This window comes from Ovis aries, chromosome 26 (genome assembly GCF_016772045.2).
Source record: "Ovis aries strain OAR_USU_Benz2616 breed Rambouillet chromosome 26, ARS-UI_Ramb_v3.0, whole genome shotgun sequence".
Classification (NCBI taxonomy): domain Eukaryota; kingdom Metazoa; phylum Chordata; class Mammalia; order Artiodactyla; family Bovidae; genus Ovis; species Ovis aries.
This window is the reverse complement of record NC_056079.1, coordinates 13762799-13789956: the sequence shown is the minus strand read 5'-3', so window position 1 is coordinate 13789956 and position 27158 is coordinate 13762799. Positions and strand designations below refer to the sequence as shown.

Here is a 27158-nt window from a genome sequence, read left to right as displayed (position 1 = left end):
CTCTTTCAGAGAGGATGGGTGCCTCAGAGATGGCCTTTTAGAAACTCCCATTCTATTTCCAGTTACACCTCATAACTAGAGTTGATATCATAGGCATTCTTAGAATTCTAAGGTCAAAACTTCTCCTGCTCTTTCGGTGTTCCACTTAACACATTTAATATAGGAGAAATTACTGGAATGGATTGCCAGTCCCTTCTCCAGGGGGATCTTCCTGACCCAGGGATGGAACCTGGGTCTCCTGCATTGCAGGCAGATTCTTTATGGTCTGAGCCAGGAGGGCCCTTAACAAAGGAGCAAGAACATTAGAATGTGAGCCTATGTTCACTGTGAAGAAGCAGAGACAACAGATATGAAAGTGGTTTTGAAAACCCCAGTGTTACAGTTTATAGGAAAAGTCTGCACTTGTTTCAAATAAATGGGGAAAATCAAGATATCATCATTAGACCTGGGTAAGTGGCTTGGCTTCCTCGCAGGAAGGTCAACTCCTTTCTCTGTCTGAAGTCATCCAGGGCTGCCTGATTGGTGGTACTGAGCCCACCAGGCACAATGCGAACACAGAGTCAGAGAGGCAGGCCACATCTTTTCCAGTATCATCCACGTCTCTTTTCAGGTCTATGAACGTTTCCCATGGGAAAGAAGTCCCGCCCACTGAGATGGTTAGAAATAGAAACCTTGAGAAAGCCGTACAGAATTCTAATTTGTCTGGAGGGCTATGGGAAGAAGGTCAGCTGTGAAAGTGAAGGAGAGATGACTGGCAGGGCCGTTTCAGGTCTCATCAAAGGTAAATATTGTCTACTTTCTCCCTCCAAGCAACCAACTGATGGACCATCTCTGATGAGGCTCTTGGTTAAACATGGTAGACTGTCAACAGTAGCTCCCAGCTCCCACTACAACGACAGGAAGAGGAACAAGAGAGAAGGAGAGAGAAGACGAAAGCAGATGTCACCCTCAAATAATTCTGGAAGCTGGACAAGCAGATGGATGAGAGGTAGCTGAATTAAGAGAGTGAAGAAAGTTTAAATATAATACAAGAGGGGAAAAAAACAAACCGCGGATGGTGGTGTGGGTGTCATCATTATGAAACAACTTTGTGTGTGTGGTGAGACTGAGAAAATTCGTAAATACATTGTGGGAGAAGGCATACACAAATATGCAGTGGGGAAAGGAGAGAAAGAGCTCTGTGATGTGTAAGTGTGTGATGCGTATCTGTGTGTGTGTTTTCCCCCCTAGCTTTGTCCACTGAAATCCCTAGAGGCAATGTTACACAAGTACCAATAAGCCAACCTAGTCTTCACGATCTTGGGTTCTAAATACTATTCCCCATTACAAGCAAAAAAGGTTCCTTAGAGAAAGGATTAACCTCCCCTGTGCCCCCAGGTCTGAGGCAGGAAACGCTTCAGTGCATCAGGGACATCTTTTTGCGCCAGAAAGCAGGAAAAAGGCTCAAAACCTGATGGTGACACCTCAAGTGATTCAGGGACCAAGTTGAAAGGGTTTTCATGGCTAAATCAGTAACTAGTTAAGCATCAAACAGCATGTATGCAAAAGACACAGTGAATAAAACAGAATCCAAGAGTTCACTGTGATTAAAAAACAAACAAAAAATTACAGATTGTGCAGAAAAGGAGAGTGCTTTTTAAATTAAAAAAAAAAAAAGTGAATGCTATTCATAGCTTCAGAAGGTATTATACAACCAGAGTTGGCAATGATCACCACCATTGCAATAAAAGTAATCCCTGCAAGAAGTACTGATGCCTGGTAAAGCCACAGGTTAAAAGGTTGTTAGAGATTCCCAGTCTCGGAACTGTGAACAGAACAACAGAACAATAAACAGATTACTTTTAAATTACAAACGAAATCAAGCAGACACCACTGTAACCAAATGGTCAGACAGTATCACCAATGACACAGAGCTACCATGCCTGCTAATGCCACATACTGAAAACCACAGCACAACCTATGAAGGATTCTGGTTCCCCTCTTCTGCTGGCTTGTACGCTCAGTCGTGTCTGACTCTCCATGACCCTTTGGACTGGAGTCTACCAGGCTTCTCTGTCCATGGGATTTTTTAAGCAAGAGTACTGGAGTGGGTTGCTATTTTCTGACCTGGAGATCGAACTCACGTCTCGTGTGTCTCTTACATTGCAGATGGGTTCTTTACCTGCTGAAGCATTGGGGAAGCCCCCTTCTTGCCCCCACCCCCACCACAGGTGTTTAAATCTAATTGAAATAATCAGACAACTTCATACTGAGGAACGTTCTGCAACACCACCAGTCTGGAACATTCAAAAAGGTTAACGTCATGTCTGGTAGCTCAGTTGGTAAAGAATCCACCTGCAGTGCAGGAGACCCTGGTTCAATTCCTAGGTCAGGAAGATCCCCTGGAGAAGGGCTAGGCTACCCACTCCAGTATTCTTGGGCTTCCCTTCTGGGTCAGTTGGTAAAGAATCTCCCTGCAATGTGGGAGACCTGGGTTCGATGCCTGGGTTGGGAAGATCCCCTGGAGAAGGGAAAGGCTACCCACTCCAGTGTTCTGGCCTGGAGAATTCCATGGACTATATAGTCCATGGGGTCGGAAAGAGTCGGATATGACTGAGCGACTTTAACTTTCACCGTCATGTAAGCCAAGAAGAGCTAGAAAACTCTTCTAGATTAAAATACTGGAGACATGCAATCAATGCTGCATGTGATGACTGACGAGAGCTTGTAATCTAAAAATAAGATGAAAAACAGCCATAGAGAACATTATTGGGATCATAGGAAACATTTAAATAAGATCTGTAGACTAGATAGTATTTTAGCAATGCTCCACTTTCTGAATTTGGTCATTCTAGCTTCATTATGAAAAAGAACATCCTTGCCCTTAAGAAACAAGAAAGGATGAAATGTCATGTTATTTATGAGTGCCATGATATTTGCAACTACTCTCTAACGGTACATAAGGTAGGTACATAATAGCTGGGTGGATGGATAGACAAAGTTGTATAAAAAAGTAAATGTATTCCTACAATTCTTGGTGCTTCAGAGAATGAAAGTTATATAGCCATCATACCATGAACATTGATTATTGACTTTATCTTTGAATTCCTGTGTAACTGCACTGGGAGGATAAGGGGATGGGAAGTCAGTATATAAGGACACTAAATTTTCATTTAGCCTATTTTTTAGATAAAAATTTTAACTTAAAAAGCAAAACACAGCATCACAAGCACATTGTTTAGAAACCTGAATAAATACCAAAGAAACAACTAAAAGAGTCAAAAGGGAGTGCCCCTGGAAAGTGAGAATTAGAAATGGTGGGAAATGGAGGGTGACAGGTGACTGTATTTTTCACTTGGAACCTATGAGGAGTTGGGGGTATTCCAGGATGACCGAAGATACCAAAATCCAAGGATGCACAAGTACCTTACATATCAGTTCAGTTCAGTCGCTCAGTCGTGTCCGACTCTTTGCAACCCCATGGACTGCAGCACACCAGGCTTCCCTGCCCATCGCCAACTCCCAAAACTTACTCAAACTCATGTCCATTGAGTCGGTGATGCCATCCAACTATCTCACCCTCTGTTATCCCCTTCTCCTCCTGCCATCAATCTTTCCCAGCATCAGGGTCTTTTCCAGTGAGTCAGCTCTTCACATCAGGTGGCCAAAGTACTGGAGTTTCAGCTTCAGCATCAGTCCTTCCCATAAATATTCAGAACTGATTTCCTTTATGATTGAGTGGTTGGATTTCCTTGCAGTCCAAGGGAGTTTTCTCCAAGTCTTCTCCACCACCACAGTTCAAAAGCATCAATTCTTCAGTGTTCAGCTTTCTTTATAGTCCAACTCTCACATCCATACATGACCACTGGAAAAACCATAGCCTTGACTAGAAGGACCTTTGTCGGCACATATACAAAATTGCATAATATTTGCATTTAACCTTTACACATCTTCCCATATATTTAAATCATCTCTACATTACTTCCAATACCTAATATTAATATAATGCAAACGCTATGTAAACAGTTGTCAGCGCAAGGCAAATTCAAGTTGCTTTTTGGAACTTTCTGGAAATTTTTAAAAAATGTTTTCTATCAGCAGTTGTTTGAACCCGCATTTGCAAAACCTGCAGACACAGAGGACCAACTGTACTGGACAGGGGAGATAGTGTGAATGTGCTTACTGCTTGTAAGCATGCCTTGCACTGCAAGGAGATCCAACCAGTCCATCCTAAAGGAAATCGGTCCTGAATATTCATTGGAAAGGCTGATGCTGAAGCTGAAACTCCAATATCTGGCCACCTGATGCTAAGAATTGACTCACTGGAAAAGACCCTGATGCTGGGAAAGATTGAAGGCGGGAGGAGAAGGGGACGACAGAGGATGAGATGGTTGGATGGCATCACCGACTCAATGGACATGAGTCTGAGTAAACTCCAGGGGTTGGTGATGGACAGAGAGGCCTGGCTGTGCTGCAGTCCATGGGGTCGCAAAGAGTCGGACACAACTGAGCGACTGAACTGACTGTAACAGTTGTTATCTGACTGTATACGTAACTACCTATGTGAAAGTAAAAATTGAATTATTATAAAAACAAAACTGGTGAACAGCACAGGCTCAGGTACAGCAGATGTCAATCTGTCAGTCACACCTTGACCGAGCACATCCCATGCGCCCAGCACTTCTTACCTGTGTGACTTTACAAAAGTTTTTAACCTCCTGGGGTCTTGGTTTCCTCATCGGTAATGTGAATACAGGGAATTCCCTGGTGGTCCAGTGATTAGGACCCACCATTTTCAATGCCAGGGCTCAGGTTCAATCCTTGGTCAAGGAATTAAGATTCTGAAGGCCATGTGGCACAGTGCCGCGCCCCCCCACCCCCCACCACTGCCAAATGAGTACAATAAAAATACATATCTCATTAACAGTACCTGGCACAGGAAAAAACACTGAATCAAGTCACCTATGACTCAGACTGTTGTAAGTGGTGTCCTGGGCTTGCCCGGGAAATGAACAAGAGACAGTCCATCAGTGGGCAGAGTAAACAGGCACTCTCCGTGCAAGGCTGAAGAGGGAACAGGTGTGGGGTTAGGAACCACATCCCTGTACCTCACTTTATCTTGGCACCCCCGCAAGACAGATTAGCATTTCCAAAGGAAGTTCCAGGAAACACTACTCCCAGAAAGCACTTCTTTTAAAAAACTTTTGTGGTCAAATCCATCTGGGAAGCACATTATACCCGGCTGGGGAGAGTCACCACTCACATTAGCATCTTTAGCACTCCAAGCATAATGACAAGAGGTGAACTTTGTTTAATCCAGTGTTTCTCAGACCAGCTTGACCATGGAACTCTTTTTTTAATCAAAAGACCTGACTGTTCCTCCACTGGCATGTTCTGGAGCCACTGCCATAGACTTTAAGGCTGTCCAGATGGAGGAACACTCCTAAAATACGCCCCCTCCTATTTCATAGCCCTTTAAATTCCCTCGGCTTTACCCCCAATTATTTTGAAAATTTTACAAACTTCCTAATTTTTAAAGCAGTGAACATATTACTTAATAGAAAACCCCCTAACTATGCGACTTTTGTAAAAAGGAATCGAATACATATTGAAGAAATCTGTATATACTTTTGACCATACAGCCAGTTTCGAATAATTTAGAGCCAAGGAAAAGCTCCAGTGAAGCTTTTAGAACGAAGGTAAAATCAGTGATTGATTGATTCTTTACTCTTACGTTTAGAAGAATACTCTGAATCGTGGTTAATTTGTGAAATGGTGCATGTTACGGTTTCTGAGGTATATAGAACAAACCTCCCTGCTAAGCCCTCCGCTAAAATACCTTTTACATAAAGGCTCATGTGGGTTCTGCAGCAGTTTTCCTGTTTTGAAATATGCATGACCTGGATTATTTTACAGTCACTCTCTTTCTTGTCTTTTGAGAAAACTCATACACACCTTCTTTCTGTGCTGAAGGTTTTTGAGAAAGGGAGACTAGAAATCCAGTGCTATTCACTGCATAGAAAACAAAGCCACTTTAACAGATAAGAACTAAAAAGAGTTAGAGGGAAAGCATGGGATAGTGAGAATGGTCCATCACCTACCTTTAAAAAAACTGGAGAGACGACCTTTTTCTAAGTCACCGACGGGAATCTCAGGGAAGAGGAAGCTATGGGATTTCCCTTTCTGGGTCTTGCATCTGCTGCCTGACCTGTCACGCCAGGCCCTCTCTCCACATTGCAGGAGAGGGGGCTTTGCAACGTGTCTCAGTGTGGTCGCATCACTTCCCTGACCCGCCTTTAACCGCTCCGGTTCGCTCTTGTTCAGTCGCTCAGCCGTGTCCAACTCTTCAACCTCAGGGACTGCAGCATGCCAGGCTTCTCTGTCCTTCACTATCTCCCGGAGTTTGCTCAAATTCAGCCGGTGATGCCATCCAACCATCTCACCCTCTGTCATCCCCTTCTCCTCCCACCTGCAATCTTTCCCAGCATCAGGGTCTTTTCCAATGAGTCAGTTCTTTGCATCAGGTGGCCAAAGTATTGGAGTTTCAGCTTCAGCATCAGTCCTTCCAATGAATATTCAGGACTGATTTCCTTTAGGATGGACTCATTTGATCTCCTTGCAGTCTAAAGGACTCTCAAGAGTCTTCTCCAGCACCACAGTTCAAAAGCATCAATTCGGCTTTATGAGGCCACCTGCTTGATGGAGGCAGCTGAGGGTGTCCCGTGGTCCTCAGGGTCTTCACCACCGCTTCAGGAGCCTCAGCCACAATGTAGTCTCCACTGATTCCTGCGGCGCAGCACTCTTCCTCCAGGTCCTTGCCTGGGTCAGAGTCCCTGCTTCTCAATTTCCTGTCCGCCAGTTTCATTCTCCTCCTGGTCTGTTCTCTCTGTCGGTCCGAAGGTCCATGAGGCCTCTGCTCGCCAGCATAGAGCCTCAGATAAATGCCCAGCAGCATCTAGACCTTGGCCAGGCCCACAGTCAACGTGCACTGAGTATAGGGATGAATTAATTTTTAAGTGATTTAGTCTACCCGGAGAAATAAAAGCTAAAAGAATTTCAGCTACCCTTTCTAGGAAATAACAATGTAATTTAATACATGTCGTGCAGTTAGCACATTAATCAAATATAATAAAAAATCCTGTACAATGGAGAGAATAGCAGGCCTAAAAGGAAAATTTTATGATTTTTAATTCAAGTTATTACCTATCTCTGGGAGACCTTAAACCCTCTCGGAGGTACATACATGATGGGAGAAAAGTTCAGAAAGGTAACGTGGCCAGAGGTGGAGGGTAAATGCTCAATAAAATTGAAATTTTTATTTTTCAATACAAATAAATGAAAGCACACAATATAGAGTATGATTTAGAAAAATTCCTAGAACTGTAAGACCCTCTCAGCCTGAAAAAACAACTCATAAATAAACATGACTAAAAATTATAAAAATATTTGATGAAAATCTGAAATAGTAAACTGAAGAAAGTACAGCAAATTGTAAGTCCAAAGTATCAGGACTATAAAGGCAGCTTCTGGAAATTAAAGATATAGGAGAAAAGAAGGACAGTGATAACTTTGAATCCCATGCTTAAAGAATTAATACCGTGATTCTTTTAAAGCCCGCCTATTTATTTGTTTGGGCTTCCCAAATGGCTCAGTGGTAAGGAATCCACCGGCCGATGCAGAAGATGTGGGAGACACAGGTTTGATTCCTGAGTCAGGAAGATTCCCCTGGAAGCGGAAATGGCAACCCACTCCAGCATTCTTGCCTGGAGAATGCCGCGGACAGAGAAAGCTGGCGGGCACAGTCCATGGGGTCACAAAGAGTCGGACACGACGTAGTGACTAAGCACGCACACGTTTATTTGTTCGGTTTGACTTCCGAGTTTTTACGACTCGAGGTCATTTCTGAGCCCGCCTTCTCTCCCGTATGCTATATTTATGCTTCTTTCCTTGTTGTCTGATCTTTCTGTGAACACTGTAAACACTCTCCCCAACTCTGATGGCAACAGCTTCAATTTCCCCACTAGGACATTAAAAACATCAAAATGAGAACACCACTACTGTGTGGAACTTGAGTAAACAGATAACACATACTCTTTTTCTCCCGATCTATAAACATAAGTATGGATAAACTGGGGGCAGGGAGAAGAAAGGGTCTAAGATTTCCTGAGCACCACCAAAGAACCGAGAACAGGATTTTACATCATCTCTCATGTAATCCTAACAGCAACGCAGTTAAGCTAGGACTCATCACCTCAATTTAAAAAATAAAGCATTAATGAGTTAATAGCTTTTCCAAAGGCAACACAGTCTCTAGAGTCACAGGCCCGGGTGCACCCAAGTCTCTGCCTGGTGATAATTCCCCAAACTCCGTGTGAAACCACCAGTGCTGAGGCTCTAAATTGGAAAACATTCCAGCTGCCCATTTTGAAATGCTACATACCAGCTCAAGAACAAATTATAAACGTGCATCGTAAAAACAGTCTATTTGTTGGCTTTTACTTTTGAAAGTAAAGAAAGCTCCATGTCCTTGTCAAGCATTGCTCTCGATTTTACCCTTACGTAAAAACTTGCTACAACAGAGTCTTGTTTTAACTTAGGAGAGCACAGAATCAAGTGTAAAGACAACTAATTGTAATTCAATGCACCGGACGCAATATTGTTGTGTATAAAATGGTGCTGGGACGCACAAGCAGGAACATCAGGCTCTGCTTGGGAGCACCCCAAAACATGCAGCAGAGGTGGTGACCAGCAAGGAGTCTTCACTAAGAATAGGGGCAGAGAGGCACTTCAAGAAAGGAATATAATACCCCAAAAAAGAGCAAACGTGTACTGAGTGCTGAGGAGCAAGCAACTATCACTTCGTCCTCACAACTCAGTGAGGTCGTACTCTTGTTGGCCCCTTTTACACACAGGGAAACAGGCACAGGAAGGGACTTTATTTTAGATTTTTTGAAACCCTGGACCACTTTGAAAGTCTTTATTTTCTGTTTTGTGTTTTGGTTTTTCTGGCCGTGAGGCACGTGGGATATCTCAGGGGCTAAACTGTATCCCCCTGCACTGGACACCGCTGGACCACCAAGGAAGTCCCACGAAGAGATTAAATAACGTATACAGCTAGAGGAAGAGTTGAATTCTTTGTATACTCAAAGGATGGAAGCAACAGGGCACATCTGGGGATGTACACTGTATGAAAAGCAAAAGACAGATCGGCCCCACAAACAACACAATTAATACACCAGTAAATGCAGGAAATGGAAGCACTGACAGATTTCCTCTTCTTGGGTTCTAAAATCACTGCAGCCAGGAAATCAGAAGACTACTGCTTCTTGGCAGGAAAGCTATAGCAAACCTAGGCAGTGTTTTTGAAAGCAGAGACATTACTCTGCTGACAAAGATCTGTACAGTCAAGGCTATGGTTTTCCCAGTGGTCACGTACGGTTGTGAGAGCTGGACCATCAAGTAGGCACAGCACCAGAGAACTGAGGCCTTTGAACTGTGGTGTTGGAGAAGACTCCTGAAAGTCCCTTGGACAGCAAGGATATCAAACCAGTCAATCTTAAGGGAAACCAACCCTGAATACTCCTTGGAAGGACTGATGCTGAAGCTGAATCTCCAGTACTGTGGTCACCTGATGCGAAGAACCGACTCATTGGAAAAGTCTCTCATGCTGGGAAAGATTGAGGGCAGGAGGAGAAGGGGATGGCAGAGGATGCGATGGCTAGATGGCATCACTGATGCAATGGACATGAACTTGGGGGCAAACTTCAGAAGATGGTGAGGGACAGGGACACCTGGCGTGCTACAGTCCATGGGGTCACGAAGAATAGGACATTACTGGGTGCCTGAACAACAACAAATGCAGGAGATGCAAGAGGTGGGGGGTTTGATCTGGGTGGGGAAGATCCCCTGGAGGAGGGCATGGCAACACACTCCAGTATTCTTGCCTGGAAAATCCCATGGACAGAGGAGCCTGGAAGGCTACAGTCCATGGGTCACAAAGAGTTGGACATGACTGAGCGTGCACATACATAAATGCTGAGGCAAACAGTTAAATATTAGTTACTATTACCTTCTTGCTATGTGCTTGGCACTTTTCACATACATAATCCCACTTAATCCTCACATCAATCATCTCTGAAGTAGTTAAGTCTTATGACAGCAAATTAAGGCTAAGAAAAGGTATATAATTGGCCTGATGTCACACAGCAAATAAATGCTGGACTCAGAATGGGAAATCAAGTCAGTCTGACAACAAAAGTCCATCATGATTTTAATCACTAGGCACCCTGCTCTTTTATTAAACACAAGAGGTCATCTGCAACAGTCAAAAATCGCTTGTGACCTCGAATCCAGCAAATACCTCACATGTGTTTTAGAATGAGACCAGTTATACCTTGAAAAGATGACTGCATGCTTATCAAAATACTTACATCCCGAGTGCCCATTTGCATAGAAAATATTTTAAATTGTTCCATTTAAAAAACTGGCATCCTAAGGGAGCTATGTAGCTACATTCAAAATGTATTATTCAGATTTAGAACATTAAGCATTTCGTGAGTGAAGCTTTTTAAAGAGCTTAAAGAAATACATTCTGAAGGGAGGATAAGATGACTACAGTTCTTAGCAAGGACAGAGGAGATGACGCATCCTAAGAAAACAAACCAAAGATGAAAAAATATATTGAACAAGCACAAGGGATCATTCCCAGAAGTCTTAGTCAAATCCTAAATTACAGAGTCCCTGCTGTTGTTTAGTCGCTAAGTCATGCCCGACTCCTCTTGATCCCATGAAACGCAGCCTACCAGGCTCCTCTGTCCATGGGATTTCCCAGGCAAGAACACTGGAGTGGGTAGCCATGCCCTCTTCCAGGGGATCTTCCTGACCCACAGATTGAACCTGTGTCTCCTGCGACTCCTGCACTGCAGGTGGATTATCACTGAGCCAACGGGGAAGCCCTGAGTCGCCACTACAATGGTGTGCTTTGGCTTCAGGAATGTAAAACAACTTCATTACACATGGTTTTCCTCAACCTTCTGCATCATTTATCATCTTCCAAGAAAACTGAACCTTTTTGTTTTCACAAAACTTTTTCTCCAGAGAAAGGCCAGGGCTCCCATTTCTAAACGTACTTCTAATAGGCACTCAGAGAACCTTGCTCCCATCAGAGCCAATGCGAGCGCTACTAACGTTTGTTTAAAATGCACATGCAACCTGGAAATGATCTATACAATCTGAAGGACAAAATAATTTATTGGAGCGGGGGTTCCCTTGTAGCTCAGTTGGTAAAGAATCTGCCTGCAATGCAAGAGGCCCGGGTTTAATTCCTGGGTCAGGGAGATCCCCTGGAGAAGGAAACAGCAACCCACTCCAGTATTCCTGCCTGAAGAATTCCATGGACAGAGGAGCCTGGAAGGCTACAGTCCATGGGGGTCTCAAGAGTCGGACATGACTTAGCGACTAAATCACCAAATAAAGAAACATGCTATAATCAAATAAGTCAGTTTGCTTTCTCACCAATGAATGGCTGTCCTATGACAGCTCTGTCCTCAGCTAAAAGGAGATCTGTCTCCGTAACTCCCACCTCCAAATTCTGCAACTGTGAAATTAATAGTTGCCTTACTCTTTCGTACTCAGTACATATCATAAGGGCTTCCCTTGTGGCTTAGAGGGTAAAGAATCTGCCTGCAATGCGGGAAACCTGGGTTCAATTCCTGGGTTGGGAAGATCCCCTGGAAAAGGAAATAGCAACCCACTGCAATACTCTTGCCTAGGAAATGCCATGGATAGAGTAGCTTGGAGGGCTATAGTCCATGGGGTCACCAAGAGTCGGACACGACTTAGCAACTGAACATGCACATTATCATAAAACTTAAAAATAATTTCTATGCTTCCATTTCTCCTCATATATTTTAAATGCTCGATAGCTTTATTTCTTCATATTTTTATTCTAAAAACATTTTTAACATGGAAAATTCTAAACACTCAAAAGTTGACAGATGAGTATACTGAATACTCTTATCAACCCATTTTCATCCTTTTTTACAGAAACCCAAACTGGAAATCATAGACAGTGTTTTATGGGTATGATTTTCATAAGAAAAACTGTGCATATTCATATGCAAATAAGAGTCCTTAGCCTTACATAAAAAAAGGTATTTTCAGCTGAAATAAAATATTTCCAATTAAAAAGAAAAAAATGACTCCCTGCATCAGCTAAGTTTATCAACGGAAAGACTGAATTACTACTCCTGCTCATGGACAGAGGGTTCCTGGATTGTCAGCTTTGCAAACACAAGGTCATTGCCCCATAACATCCTATACCAACAATTAACGTACTTAAATGATTAAATGTGTTTAAAGATGAAGGGCTGGTGTTGTCTTGCAGCCTAAACTTCCATCTGGAATAATGAAAAGTGAAAGTGAAGTCACTCAGTCGTGTCCGACTCTTTTCGACCCCGTGGACTGTAGGCCACCAGGCTCCTGCATCCATGGGATTTCCCAGGCAAGAACACTGGAGTGGGTTGGCATTCCCTTCTCCAGGAGATCTTCCCGACCCAGGGATCGAACCCGGGTCTCCCGCACTGCAGGCAGAGGCTTTAACCTCTGAGCCACCAAGGAAGCCCAAACCTTACTAAATTTAAGGATCTCTCAGCTTCTTTTGTATGCCACTCTGAAAGCTGAGCGCATCCCAGAATCATATGTTTTTCTAGACAAGCTTTAACTCCTTACTGTCAGAATTGGAACTCAATGTCCCAGCAGTTGGATGAACTGACCTGTAATACTAAATAGCAACACAAAGGTCAATGCCTATTTCTTTATGACTGCTGCCACTGCTGCTGCTAAGTCGTTTCAGTCGTGTCCAACTCTGTGCGACCCCATAGACGGCAGCCCATCAGGTCCCCTGTCCCTGGGATTCTCCAGGCAAGAACACTGGAGTGGGTTGCCATTTCCTTCGAAAATGCATGAAAGTGAAAAGTGAAAGTACAGTCGCTCAGTTATGTCTGATTCTTAGTGACCCCATGGACTGCAGCCTTCCAGGCTCCTCCATCCATGGGATTTTCCAGGCAAGAGTACCAGAGTGGGGTGCCATTGCCTTTTCCATTCTTTATGACTAGGATAATGTTAAAAAATAACTTCATGTCAATAAGAGTGCTTTCAAAAGGAAACCAACTTTTACAAAATGAGTGTTTGAAAAAAAACATGATAGAGAAAAATCTTTATAAACATCACCTATCTCTCCATCTGAGCCTGCACTAGACTTGCAGTTCTATAAAGGTCCTGCCATCTGTTTTCTCAGGTTGAAACAACAGTTGGCCCACGTTTTACAAATAGAGAGCTTTTTTCTTCTCTTTCTGGAGTTCCCGAGAAGTAGATTTACCAATTCAATTATGCAATATGAAATTTTTTTTAAAAAGGGGAAGAATACAATTAAAAGGGAGCTGGAGAACTATGAAAAATAAAAATTAAAGAAGGAGGTGGAAGGATTACATAGGTATGAGCTCAGAAGAATCAGAAGCCTCTTAGTGACCCTTCAGCAAATGCCTGAGACCAGATCTAAGACCTCAGGTCTTAGTACGATGGAGTACTAAGGAGTACCAGACCTTAGACCTTAGGTCTGGTATGATGGAGTGAGTCATGAATGTTCCATAATTATCTAAGGGTTTTTTGTTTGTTTTGCTGTTTTTTGCAAGCAAGAAGCTTTGCACATATGTGCATCACAAATGCATGAGAAAAGTGCCGAACAAATGTCTAAACTAAAACAAAATTAGCTGGTTGATCGATCAACAGCAAATTGGACTGTGTTCATCTACTCTCAGTGTCAAAGTTTATTTAATTGTTGGCTGCTGATCTGTTAACATCAAAATTACACTGATTGAGCCCAAATCAAAGATTCCTCTGCTGTTTACACATTAGGCATGAAGGCTAACTACTTACTAATCCTTGAGGGTTTTAGACACTTTTGATGTACTACATACCCCTGAGGACAACGCATATTTTCTAATGGGTTGAGGACAGATCCGTCAACACATGTGCAATCTAATAACTGACGAGCGGTAGTCGGCCGCCGGGCACAATGAAGGGACGAACGTCCCCAGGGGGCTCATCAGGTCTGTTAGCACAGAGAAGTCCCCCATTCTCTCTCCAGCCAACGTCTAGAACAAAAAATTCACGATCTATTGATTTACAGGACATCCCTGTGCTCCTTCTGGTGGAGCTTTCTAATGCACAATACGTGAACTTGATAATATTAATACGAATTTTATCTACTGGTTGCTAATAACTTATTATGTGCCAGCACTGGGCTAAGTGTTTTGCGTATATCACATGATGTCCACCTTGCTTATCATCATATGCTCAGCAGGATGATGCAGAACAGATCCCAGTACACAAATACTGGGGTGCTCAAGACATTTTTTTTTTTTTGAGAATTTATTTATTTGGCTGCACTGGGTCTTAGTTGAGGCATGTAGGATCTAAGGATCAAACTCGGCCCTTTGCGTTGGGAGTGCAGAGTCTTAACCACTGGACCACCAGGGAAGTCCCAAGAAGTATTTTTTGAATAAATGAAAGAACCGAGGAGTAGGAGGAGAGCCAAAAGAATGGGTGAGAATGACTAGTATGAACCAATGCATATTACTCAAAGACTCCATCTGTACACTGACCTCAGAGTTCAGGATGGTCATCTCCTAGAGTAATTAACTTGGTTCATAAAGATAAACTGAAGATGACTAATGCTTTTTCAAATACTAACTCATCATCCTCATCTCTGGCCTAGGCAAAAGAAGCCAGATGAGAGCTTGCTTCTTTAAAAATGTCTGGTTAGCTGTAACAGATCAAAACCCAAACAATCCGACACCAAGCTCTGTGTCTCCTGAATGTTTCCTCTCGGTGTTAGCCTAAATGAAACATGGGCTTCCCTGGTGGCTCAGACGGTAAAGAATCTGCCTGCAATGCTGGAGACCCAGGTTTGATCCGAGTCGGGAAGATTCCCCTGGAGAAGGTAATGGCTACCCACTCCAGTATTCTTGCCTGGAGAATCCCATGGACAGAGGAGCCTGCCAGGCTGCAGTCCATGGGGTAGCAAAGAATTGGACACGACTGAGTGACCAACACTTTCACACTATACTTTAAATGAAAACTAGTTTATTTGACACAAGTTTCTTCAACACGCATTTACTGAACAATTACTTTATGCAAATAGAAAACAAAATTTTGAAGCATTAAAATAAATGGGGTTGGAAATGTACAAAGGCAATTTATGTTTAGAATAAAATATAGGGTGCCAATTATTTAAGATAATGAAGAAGAAGAAATTCTTACATCCAGGCTTTTATGTTGCTGATTAGGAAGTAAATTTAGTATCACCAAATTAGAAAACATGATGACCTCTCTTGGACATCACACGACCAACCAGCTGGTGTTATCTCATGGTTTCAAATTGGATTGTGCTACATTCTCGCTGACAGCAATGCCTCTGAAGAGCTGGCTCTAGGGTGGTTACTTTGATCAAAAGCACCGTTATGCAGAAATTGGCGTAGAGTATGAATAAGGGTGACAGTGTCCAATCTCCTTCCCAGGTCTGAGAAGCTGTGCAGTGCTGAGCGTGTGCACGCATCTCCTTAGTAGGTTACTGGAGTTAATTAAGAATCAAAGGGGGGAAAAGAAGTTTTCAAATTGCCAATAAACTGTTAGGACATCATTTAAATACTTCTTTAGTCCTTTGGACCTAACTAGTTTGTAAACACAGCAATGAGGTGTTTTCTTGGCTTCAGGAGTGCCAAGAAAACATTAGGCATGGATGGGACTGTGAATTCACGAAGTCAGGGAAACAGTGAATGTTGAGGCACCTTGATTTCGGAAATATAAAAAAGTGCATCTTCAAATGAGGGACCACCGTATTTGAAATCATGATCACCGTTGACATATCTATCACACGTGGAGAATGTTCAGGCATACTGCGTCTGCTCACCAGGTCACTGCAGAGGAGGAAGGCGAGGTGCAAAGAAACTGAAAAACAGGCCCCCAGGTCACAGAGCTAGGAGACTACCAGAACCTGAACCCAGACCCAGGGCTACCAACCCCCACAATCAGCCCTTCTCACTCTACCACAGCTCACATGCCTCCAGCAACCACTGCAGCACATCAGGAGGTGCTCAGTAATTATAAGATCTGTTACCATCCGTAATGGATTGAGTGGTGACCCTCAAAACCAGCAATTGAGACCCTATTAAAGAAAAAAGCCTTTGTAGGAAATTCCTGAGCTGTCTTGGGGTTAGGATCCTCGTTTTCACTGCCAGAGGTTCAGGTTCAATCCCTGGTCGGGGAAGCTAAGACCCTGCAGCAGCAAGGCGAGGTCAGCAGTGGGGAGGTCTTTGTAGACGTGATAAATTGAGGATCTCAAGATAAGATCATCCTGGATTAGCTGCTCAGTGCTCAGTGTTAGTCGCTCAGTCGTGCCCAATTCTTTGCAATCTCATGGACTACAGCCCAGCAAGCTCCTCTGTCCACGGGATTTCCCCAGCACAAATACTGGAGTGGGTTGCCATTTCCCTCTCCAGGGGATCTTCCCAACCCAGGGATCGAACCCAGGTCTCCTGCACTGCAGGCGGATTCTTTACTGACGGAGTCACCAGGGAAGCTCTGGCTTGGCTGGGTGGGCCCTACATCCAATGATGAGCATCCTTACCAGGGACAGAGGAGAAGACACAGAGCAGAGGAGAGGCGGTGTGTAGACAGAGGCAGAGATTGGAGTGATATAGCCACGATACAAGGACAGCCTGAAGCCACCAGACACTGCAAGAGGGTGACAAAGACTCGCTCCTGAGACTCTTGCAGGGAGTCAGGCCCTGACACCACCACCTTGGTTCCAGACTTCTGGCCTCCAGAACTATAAGAGAATATATTTCTGTGGTTGTGAGTCACCTAATTTATGGCACGTTGCTATAGCAACCCAAGGAAACCAATACACCATCCTTAGGCCCAAGGTACCAAATGACTGCTATAAATCACTTAAAAATCCAAATTACCTGGTTAACTCTGAAAACCTTTATACGTCCAAAATCTGAAAACCATCTTCTATCCTATATACACCAAGGAGCTGACTCTACTTTATCACAATGGCTCTCGTTTTAAAAACAATTCATTCAAATAAAAAATATCTATAATGAGTAACCTATTAAAAGAGCATTTTAAATCAGAGCTGACTGACGTTACCGTTCAGGGCTAGAAAAAAAAAAAATCTGAAGTGCGTTTCAAAACATCCTAAAATTAGGTAGAATGTGATCTCCAAAGTCACAAAGAGTTATGAAGACCAAAGGTATCACACAGAAGCTATAGCAGTTCAAAGAGCAAACTCTGGTAATAAAATCTTACTGTATACAAAGTGATGGGAAATTAACTTGAACGAAAACACTATCATTCTTTTAAAAGAATAGGGAACAAATGATATGATAAAAACCCTGCATGTCACAGGAAAATCACAATGTATATGCATTTCTAAAAAGTTCCCAGATAAAGGAGTGTTTCTAAGATGTGCTTACAAACCAAATGTCTGCTTGCTACCTCAACTTCAGATGGATTAATTATACCAGCACTTCTCAAACTATCTGTGGCGAAGGATACTTTTGCAAATACAATAAAAATGAATTCTTGGGGGAAAATGATATGAGAGACAAATTGCTTTATAAAAAAATTTTTTTTTTTGATGTGGACCATTTTTAAAGTCTTTATTTGAATTGCTCCTATTTTATGTTTTGGTTTTTTGGCCCCAAGGCATGTGGATCTTAGCTCCCCAACCAAGGATCAAATCTGCACCCTCTACATATGGAAGGCAAAGTCTTAACCCCTGGATCACCAGAGAAGTCAAAAGCAAGCCCAATTTTTTTTCTCTTTTTCCTAAATTTTTATCATGATACACAGATATAAAATTACATCTCAATAAATATCATCAGAACAAATAAATCATAGGAAAAAAGACAAATATTAGGTATTGTTTGCTGAAAGTGTGTTCACAGACAATTCATTTATAGAAATGCTACTACACTTGTAATTCTCTTTTTGTAATTGTGATGAGACAAAATTTATGGAAGAAATAGTATTCCCCATATTAAATGTCCATACGCATACCCTGAACAAAACTAAGCATATCAATAAACCTTTTAATGTGACAAATGAGTTTGTTTCTTGCTTGTTAATTTTCTAATCTAAACTGGATGGATGGCAGCACTACTTAACAGGAAATAATACATCTCTAAAACGCTTCTGAGTTTTGTTTTAATAACATAGTAGAGACTTTTTCCAGTGGTCATGTATGGATGTGAGAGTTGGACTGTGCAGAAAGCTGAGTGCTGAAGAATTGATGCTTTTGAACTGTGGTGCTGGAGAAGACTCTTGAGAGTCCCTTGGACTGCAAGGAGATCCAACCAGTCCATTCTGAAGGAGATCAGCCCTGGGATTTCTTTGGCGGGAATGATGCTAAAGCTGAAACTCCAATACTTTGGCCACCTCATGAGAAGAGTTGACTCACTGGAAAAGACTCTGATGCTGGGAGGGATTGGGGGCAGGAGGAGAAGGGGACGACAGAGGATGAGATGGCTGGATGGCATCACTGACTCGATGGACCTGAGTCTGAGTGAACTCCAGGAGTTGGTGATGGACAGGGAGGCCTGGCGTGCTGAGATTCATGGGGTGGCAAAGAGTCAGACACGACTGAGCGACTGAACTGAACTGAAGCTTTCTTTTGGGCTTCCCAGGGGGCGCTAGTGGTAAAGAACCTGTCTGCCAGGGCAGGAGACATAAGAGATATACATGTTCCATCCCTGGGTGGGAAGATCCCCTAGAGGAGGGCATGGCAACCCACTCCAGTATTCTTGGCGGAAGAATCCCATGGACAGAGAAGCCTGGCGGGCTACAGTCCATGCGGTTGCAAAAACTCGGACACAACTGAAGCAATTTAGCACGCACAGCAACTTTTCTCTTAGGCAGGAAGTGACCCAGAGAAAGAGAAACGCATCAAATGGAATGGGAAAAAAAGTCCATCAAATGAAATGGAAATCACCACAGTCCCCATATCGGATGCTGCATCTGATACCCATGCAGTGTTTTGGAGTTCATTAAAATGCATACAAGTGTAAATTCAAGACACTGTCATGATTACTTCCCTCCTTACTCAAGATGCCTAGTTCAGAAGCTGTTAAAATTAATAAGATAATGCCTTTGTAATTAATAAAAAGAAGTCATCATATCTACAGCATCAATCCTTTGGCCACAAAATTACATCTCTAGATGTTTTAGAGGATTGTCCATTCTTATAAAACCCTTATTTCAATCATTAGTTATAATGGAAATAAAGTGATACAGCATTTACAGGACACACAAGTGGTTATAACAGATAATAACTGCATGAAGTTTGAAATAAAGACAAAAAAGTCACGTGTCACCAATCTTTTACAACACCTCCAAGAGTACAAGCAGGCTGGTAATTCTAAATAACAATTCCATGCACCTGTATTTCACCCTTATATAAATTTATTTATGATTAAATGTACTCCAAAAGCTCTTGGTTTTTCACAATCTGGTTTTTTTTTTTTTTTTTTACTTTCGGTCTTCCAACACAGTTCTGTCTACAGAATATTCCTGTATAATCATAATATCAATGCCGTGGTCTGTATTTTTCATTTTTGAGCAACTTTCTTAAACAAACACAGCACCACTACCATAGGGGCTTAGAAGGTGAAATAACTGTTACACTAAAATAAAACCGTGTATTCAATAAACTCATGATCCACCGTGAAAGAAACAAAAACACGTAAAACCCTTACAGGAGAAATGTAAAAAGATATACATCAATCACAGCAGACACAGAGAAGCCAGGCTGAAGCGATAAGTGGAATCAGGTGGACACTTTATACAAGGATGACTCCAGCAGGTCAGGTAAGAAAGTTTCGAAAAGACAGCACAGAAAGACTCCAAAGGAAGAACAGTCTTTGCTAAAACCAGGAGGAAGGCTGAAGGAGTAAGAAGTTTAAATTCTACTACAGGGACTTTCTTGGCAGTCCCAGGGTGTGAGTTCAATCCCTGGTTGGGGGAACTAAGATTCCGCATGCTGCTTGGTATGGCCTAAAAATAAAATAAATAAAACAACAACAGTGTGAAAACTGTACAAATCTTAATTATGTTGAATTGGTTCATAGTGCTTTTCAGGTATACTATATCCTTCTGCTTCCCTGCATAGTCATTCTATTAATTTTTGAGAGTTTGACATTGAAACTACTACTAAAAATCTTAATTTTTCTACTTAAAAAAGAATTATAATATATAATGAAACTATATGTAACCTTGTTCTGTATTTTCCAAGTCTCTAAATATGAAATTATCGTATTTCATAATTTAAAAAATAAAAAGAGAAAAAGAAAAAGTAAAACAATAATAAAACACCATGAAACAATTTAAAAAGAATTTAAAAATTCTATTATAGAAATCAGAAGTCAGATTGGAGTGATGAGACTTCAGGTTTAAGTTTATTTACAAGGGTAATATTTGAAGTTCCTACAACAAAATATTTCTTTTGTGATTTTAAAAAAAAATTCTTTTTTCTCCAAGAAATGTTTTGAAATGTAAACTCCACATCTAAAATACAGAGGCTCTGTTTCAACCAAAATTCAGGATGCTTCAGTGTACATCTACAGCATCAGGTTTTCTACCTCGAAAATTAAGAACCAAAAAAAAAAAAAGTTAAGAACCAAAAAATTAAGCACCTAGAAAAATTGCAGAGAACAAATATTCATACGTTCCCCCTCCTGGAAATGCAAACAGCATTATTATAAACCTCTGCAGCAGATGGTGATTGCAGCCATGAAATTAAAAGACGCCTACTGCTTGGAAGAAAAGCTATGACCAACCTAGAGAGCTTATTAAAAAGCAGAGAGATTACTTTGCCAACGAAGGTCTGTCTAGTCAAAGCTATGGTTTTTCCAGTAGTCACGGATGGATGTGAGAGTTGGACCATAAAGAAGACTGAGGGCCGAAGAACTGATGCTTTTGAACCGTGGTGTTGGAGAAGACTCTTCAGAGTCCCTTGGACTGCAAGGAGATCCAACCAGTCCATCCTGAAGGAAATTAGTCCTGAATATTCATTGGAAGGACCGATGCTGAGGCTGAAACTCCAATGCTTTGGCCACCTGATATGAAGACTTGACTCACTGGAAAAGACTCTGATGCTGGGAAAGATTGAAGGCAGTAGGAGAAGGGGACGGCAGAGGATGAGATGGTTGGATGGCATCACTGGCTCCATGGACATGAGTCTGAGTGAACTCCAGGAGTTGGTGATGGACAGGGAGGCCTGGAGTACAGACAAGACTGATTGACTGAACCAACTGAACTGAACTGCAGGAGGGGGCAGAGGAAGCCTGCAGATCTTAAGTACAATCTGGGTCCCAGGCACAATGTCAATGACTACAATATATTATCATCCTATGAATTCCCATATTAACCCTATAAATGAGGCATAAGTGTTCATGTTGCAGGTGAAGAAAGAGACTAAAAGAGTTTGAAAGGGTTTTTCCAGATCAGGCAGCTACCAAGTACACCAAGGATTCAGTCTGGGTTGATTTCTCGGGAGCTACCAAACTGCTCTGCCCTTTCCACGCCCCACCTGTGACTGCTCATCTCATCTTTCACGCCTCACCCGTCAATTTCCCTTCTATTTTTCTGGAACAGGTAGACAGGCTTATCTACTCTAGATCTAGTCACTCCTACAGTTCTCTAGGGAGTTGATCCTCAAACGCCACGTTCCAGGTCTAAAGCAAAGGCAGCCCTGAACGTGAACTCGCTAATAACCTTTCTCCATCTTTTTGCTTCTGCTTCCACAGGGTGGAACCCACAAGAGAAGTCCGGGACATTCGTGCGGCTGTTTTGTGTGCCACCAGGCCTGAGAGAGTGTCTCCGAGGTTCGGAGGGGGAGGTTCCCGTTTGCTCACGTGCTGCAGTGCCCAGAGCAGACCCCCAGAACACGTGTTCCCCTCGTGTACCTCCCAGTGTTCACGGTGGGGGAGGGGGGCATCCAAGCTGCTAAACGTTTATTTGTAATTATCTGCGTGTAGAACAGAACTCCATTCTATATGTTAACACAAAACTGCTTCCTGAGGTTTTAATTAATGTTGACTTTTCCAGGATTACGACTGGACATGGAACAAACTTTGCTTTGTTTGAAATGTTGCCTTGAGTTAGTCCTCATTTCAGGAAACTGTCCGCAACTGGTCATGGGGATTACAGTTTGAGCCCCGAGTGCAGGACACCTGGCTCAGCTGCCTTTGCACCTGTGACTGTTCTGGAAGGAGCAGGCATCTGACAACTCCATCAGGGCTTCTGGAGGGCCCTTTCCAAGCATATGAAAATTTTTGTGATCGACAAAACACTATTTTATTATAAATTACCTTCTAGTTCCCACTTATTTTTACAATGAGGTAACAAATCGATTCTTTTGAAATTATGTGTATAGGTAAGTTTATATTTCTGGTTAGGAACAGAAGCATCACCTAAGTATTTGCAGTTAAAAAAAAAGGAAGTCTATGAAGGCTAAGACAACTATTATGGAGGTTGACAACTACTTCTCTAAATTAAGGAACTGTTGAATAAAAGAATCTGGATAGCTGTTTTAATTAACTCTGGCGCTGCATGCCTAGTTGCTTCAGTCATGTCCGACTCTTGAGACCCTATGGACTGCAGCCCACCAGGCTCCTCTGTCCATGGGATTTCCCAGGCAAGAATACTGGAGGGGGTTGACATTTCCTCCTCTGGGGGATCTTCCCAATCCAGGGATCGAACCCGAGTCTCTTATCTCTCCTGCATTGCAGGCAGATTCTTTACTCACTGAGCTACCAGGGAAGCCCATAGATAGGCTATACGAAAATAAAAGATGACTATACACTTAGATCAAAGTGTCAAATAAGCCTGGTCCTGATTTAAGAGAATGGGGATAGGGCAGGACATTCAGGAAGGAGGAGCAGTGATTGTTCACTGAAGTGCCCTCTTTATATTTAACCTTTAAATACGATGGAATTTCTTGTCGCTTCCAGTAACTACATTATCTCTGTGTGAGTTAAGACATCCTACCTTCACTTTACTTCACTTTTACTTTTTCTCCTTGTGTCCATTTACTTAATATTTAAAATCACATTATATTAAAAATCTCCCTAAGACATTTCAAATACTTCAGGGGGAGGGAGAATGAGATGGAACATAAACAAATAATAAATGCTTTTCCAAACAGAAGATACTACCATTTAACTACCGTGTTCGAAACTGAAATTGTTAGGAATACCCAAGTTGGGCACAATGTATTATGACATAAAACTCCCCCGTTTTTTAAAGCTTTTTATGTAATCACTTTGATTTTAATACAATTAAACATACTTAAGAAAAGTCGTCCTCAATTATGTCTTTTGCTAAATCTACAACATCAAATTTAAAACTAATCACTATTATCTAAAATGCAATGGGGAAAGGTGTGATATTTCTGGCCACAAATTCAAATACATGTTGGATGCAAAATGGACATGTTGGATGGAAAATTCTGCTTCTGAAATCTTCTGGGAGCTTAAGGAGAAACCTTTATATTGATGCCCACTAAAAATATACATATTTGGAGAATATAAACATTAACCAAGTCATATTTATCACTGTCATTTATAACGTGAATTCCGCCTCTTGCCAGCTTCCCATGTATATTCTAAGGACATATGGAAAAATAAAGGCAAGCTCTTAAAAGTAAGTGCTTTGTAAATACTGTGGTATTTTTGAAGCAGTCTTCTGCAAAACGCTACAAATATTGTTCAAAGGAGGAGCTCTCAGGTGGGACATTTCTTTAGCTCTAAAGGTACAGAAACACCCAGATGTTCCAAAGTTATGACAGGCAGCTGGGAAACATTGTTGCTGTAGGAAGCTGAGCCCCACCTTTTCTTCAAGAGGACCAGGGACTGACTTCCCTGGCGGTCCAGTGGTTGAGAATCCACCTTTCAATGCAGGGGACACAGGTTCAATGTGGGGTCCGGGAACTGAGATCCCACTTGCCGCCGGGCAGCTAAGTCCTGGTGCTGCAACAGGAGAGAGAGGCCCACACCAGAGCCAAGACCCGACACAGCCAAACCGAAAGAAGGACCAGCTACACCCCTTCTCACAAGGCTCGAAATGGGAATGAGACCATTCCAGATGGGCATGGTCCCTTGAGTAAAACAAGGCAAATCTTTGGGCCCAAGACCTCGATGGGGAATCAAACCCACACGTAACAATATTAGTATATTATGCAGACTGATTTTCAGGTTAATACATGAGAGGAAAAACATCTATCAAACATGTCTATTGTCCCGCTACATAAGGGCTTCAAACACAACATGTCTAAAAGGGACCTCATCAATGCTCTCTCCCAAACTTGCCACTCCTCATCACTTCCATCTCAGCAAAGGATGCCACTCTCTTCCCCAGGAACCTGGGGACCACCCTTGACTCCTGCATTCCTGCTCAGCTGGTGCATCCAGTAATAACCGAGGTCTGCTGGTTGGGTCTCCAAAGTGCCTCTCAGGACTGGCCACCACTCTGCCTCTCTGCCGTCACCACGACTCCCAGTGGTCCCCTTCTCAGGCCTGGGTCCCTGGAACAGCCCTTATTTGCGTCTCCATGCATCCCTTTTGGCCTTCCACAAAGCCAACTTCTACCACATCACTTTCTAGATTAAAAACCTTCCTTGGCTCCTCGTTGACTGCCTCGTGAATAGCCTGCAAATCTCTTAACCCAGTAAGTAAGGTAACCGTGTGTCTCATGGGAGAACTGCAGCTTCTGCCTGCTATTCCAGTGTCTTTATTAACAGTGTCTCTTTCCCTGGTCCACACACTCCAGTTTGGAAGTAAATTGTAGGGTCACCCTCCCTACAAAGCCCTTCTGATTTGTCTCAGTCTTTAGGCTCAGTTCTGGCTTCTCCTTACCATGGACACTACCTTCCAGGAAGAGTGACTCTCTTTCTCTTCCTTTCTCTCCCAATAGTCCGTAGCATCTACTAGAGGAGGAGCCTGAGTTTTTTTTACCATCCTTAGACTCCTGGGACCTAAAATATTGCTTGTATATAGACGCTAGAGATCACTGAATAAACCAAGAGAAGAGTACCACGAATAGGTCACTCTATACGGAATACGTTGTAGTAGATGATAAATGAAGATCTTTTAGGAAATTACAAGGAAAAGTTACTCAGCAAGCCAGGGTTTGGGTTTAATACAGTCATTTCAACAACAAACTAACAAACTCTAGTTTCAAGATTAAATATTTTAAAGGCCATTTTGATCCTAAAAGACACTTTCATTATCCCCCAGTAGAAATTTCTATTATGGCTCAAGCTCCGTCTCTCTGATACAAGGACATCTACAGAAGTCATCTGTTTCTTGGATCATCACTCGAGAAAGAAAGAAAACATTGTAGTTTTGTATCAGTATTCAGACCAAGTTTTCAGAAATATTGATGGATGGCATTAAAAAATAGCTTCTTCCTCCCACAAGAAAAAGGAAAGAAATATACCTTCTATTATTCTATTAAGCTTTAAAAATGAATACTGAAAACCAATTCCCTTATGTCATATAGCTAGGATAATTCGTTGTGCTAGATGCACAAAAATAATCGGTGACCATAATGCGAACAAGACAGTTTCAGGACCTCAGAAACGCATTTCACTACAAGCTCATCAATGCCTTGGCCCTCCACCGTCCAGTGCTGCTAAACGGTCTTTTTTGGGGGTACATGTGGGGATGAAATGAGATGTATAAATCCTTAGCAAAAGAGCCTCTTTGTTCATTTGGTTTTAATGCTTCAAAAGGCTGAGAAGAACCAGATGTGACTATGTCCAGAGATTCTATCACTTTCTCAGTCTCACTTAGTATACTCAAAATATACATAACACAATCAACCGGTTATTGATAGAAATTCTGTCTCAAAGATACACTCAGTTAGAGAATGACCCAACATATCTGCATGTAATTAGAATAAAGAGAGGGAACATACTTCTAAATTTACCAGACCAAGGGCCATTCTTTTCCCTGAATTCCTAAAACACTTGTATCTAAATACGTACTGGGTTTTTTGAAGGAAGGCCAATGTCACCAAAGAATCAGAAAATAGCACAAAGCATTGAATTTAATTATAGCCAGTTACTTGATATACAGGGTACAGTTCTATAGTCTTTTGGTCTCACCCTATACATTGCACAAAAAAAGACTAACCATTAGTGATGGCTGAGAGGCCAGACTGCAAAGCTGCCGACATGCAGAGCCTGTATGCAAGCTCAGGCACTCTTCTCCAAACCGGGCCCGAAGTCACTACTTGATGTCAACTCTACGTTCAGTAAAACAAGAAAGTCTGTATGTGCAAAGAGTTGATAACTGGCTAGAAAAAAAGATTGAGGTCAATGATTAATACTTCTTATCATGTCCGGTTCTGATCCTCACACCGCGCTGCCATTTTTGTACTGAACACAACTCTTCCCCTTTCTGTTCCTAGGACACTGATATTTCACTCACTGCCCAGTTTCCATCTCCTAATTCTTTTACAGATCTGGTGAAAAACATCATTCGCTTTACTCTAACTGTAAGCTGGAAGATAATATATTAAAGGTTTTTACTAAGACAACTTAGATCTGGATTTGAATCCTAGCTCAGCCACTTATCAGATGGGAAATGTCCAACCGCAGATTCCTCATCAGTATACTGATATAATAATAGTACCAACGTCACAGGATGGGTTGTTGTATTAAATGGAAGAATGTAATTGGTATCTAAGGGGCTCCCAAATAAATGAAGGATATTATCATCACCAATTCTGAAACAGGCTTTGAGGAAAACAATGTGTTTATTATTTACTTACTATGGGATACAGTGTTTATTTACTACCATTTTAAATATTTTACTTATTTTTGACTTTTATTATTTATTTTTGTCTTAGATTTCATTTAAAAAATTTTACTTTTTAAATTTATCTTGAGCAATTCATTATTCTTGAATATCTATGTCATGTGCATATATTATGCATTTTAAGGTATTATTTATGAATTTTTAAAATACCTGTTCCCATATAGACGGTAGAAAGAAGTATTTCTTTCTAAATATAAAGCAAAAGGCCCAAAATGTCTTTGTTGTTTTCATTCA

General features: G+C 42.0%; 1 protein-coding gene across 6 annotated transcripts in view; it reads right to left on the bottom strand.

Moving 5' to 3' along the window:
- The window catches only part of STOX2 (storkhead box 2), a 197365-nt gene that overhangs the window by 60456 nt on the left and 109751 nt on the right, over nucleotides 1–27158 (bottom strand). Inside the window, exon 1 of one of the 6 annotated variants that reach the window (XM_042241388.2) lies at nucleotides 1–27158. This exon is cut by the window's left edge and continues 24204 nt beyond it; it is cut by the window's right edge and continues 20701 nt beyond it. The exons of the other annotated variants lie outside the window; for them this stretch is intronic. The gene's annotated coding sequence lies outside the window, so the exon portion shown is untranslated. 6 annotated transcript variants of the gene reach the window in all.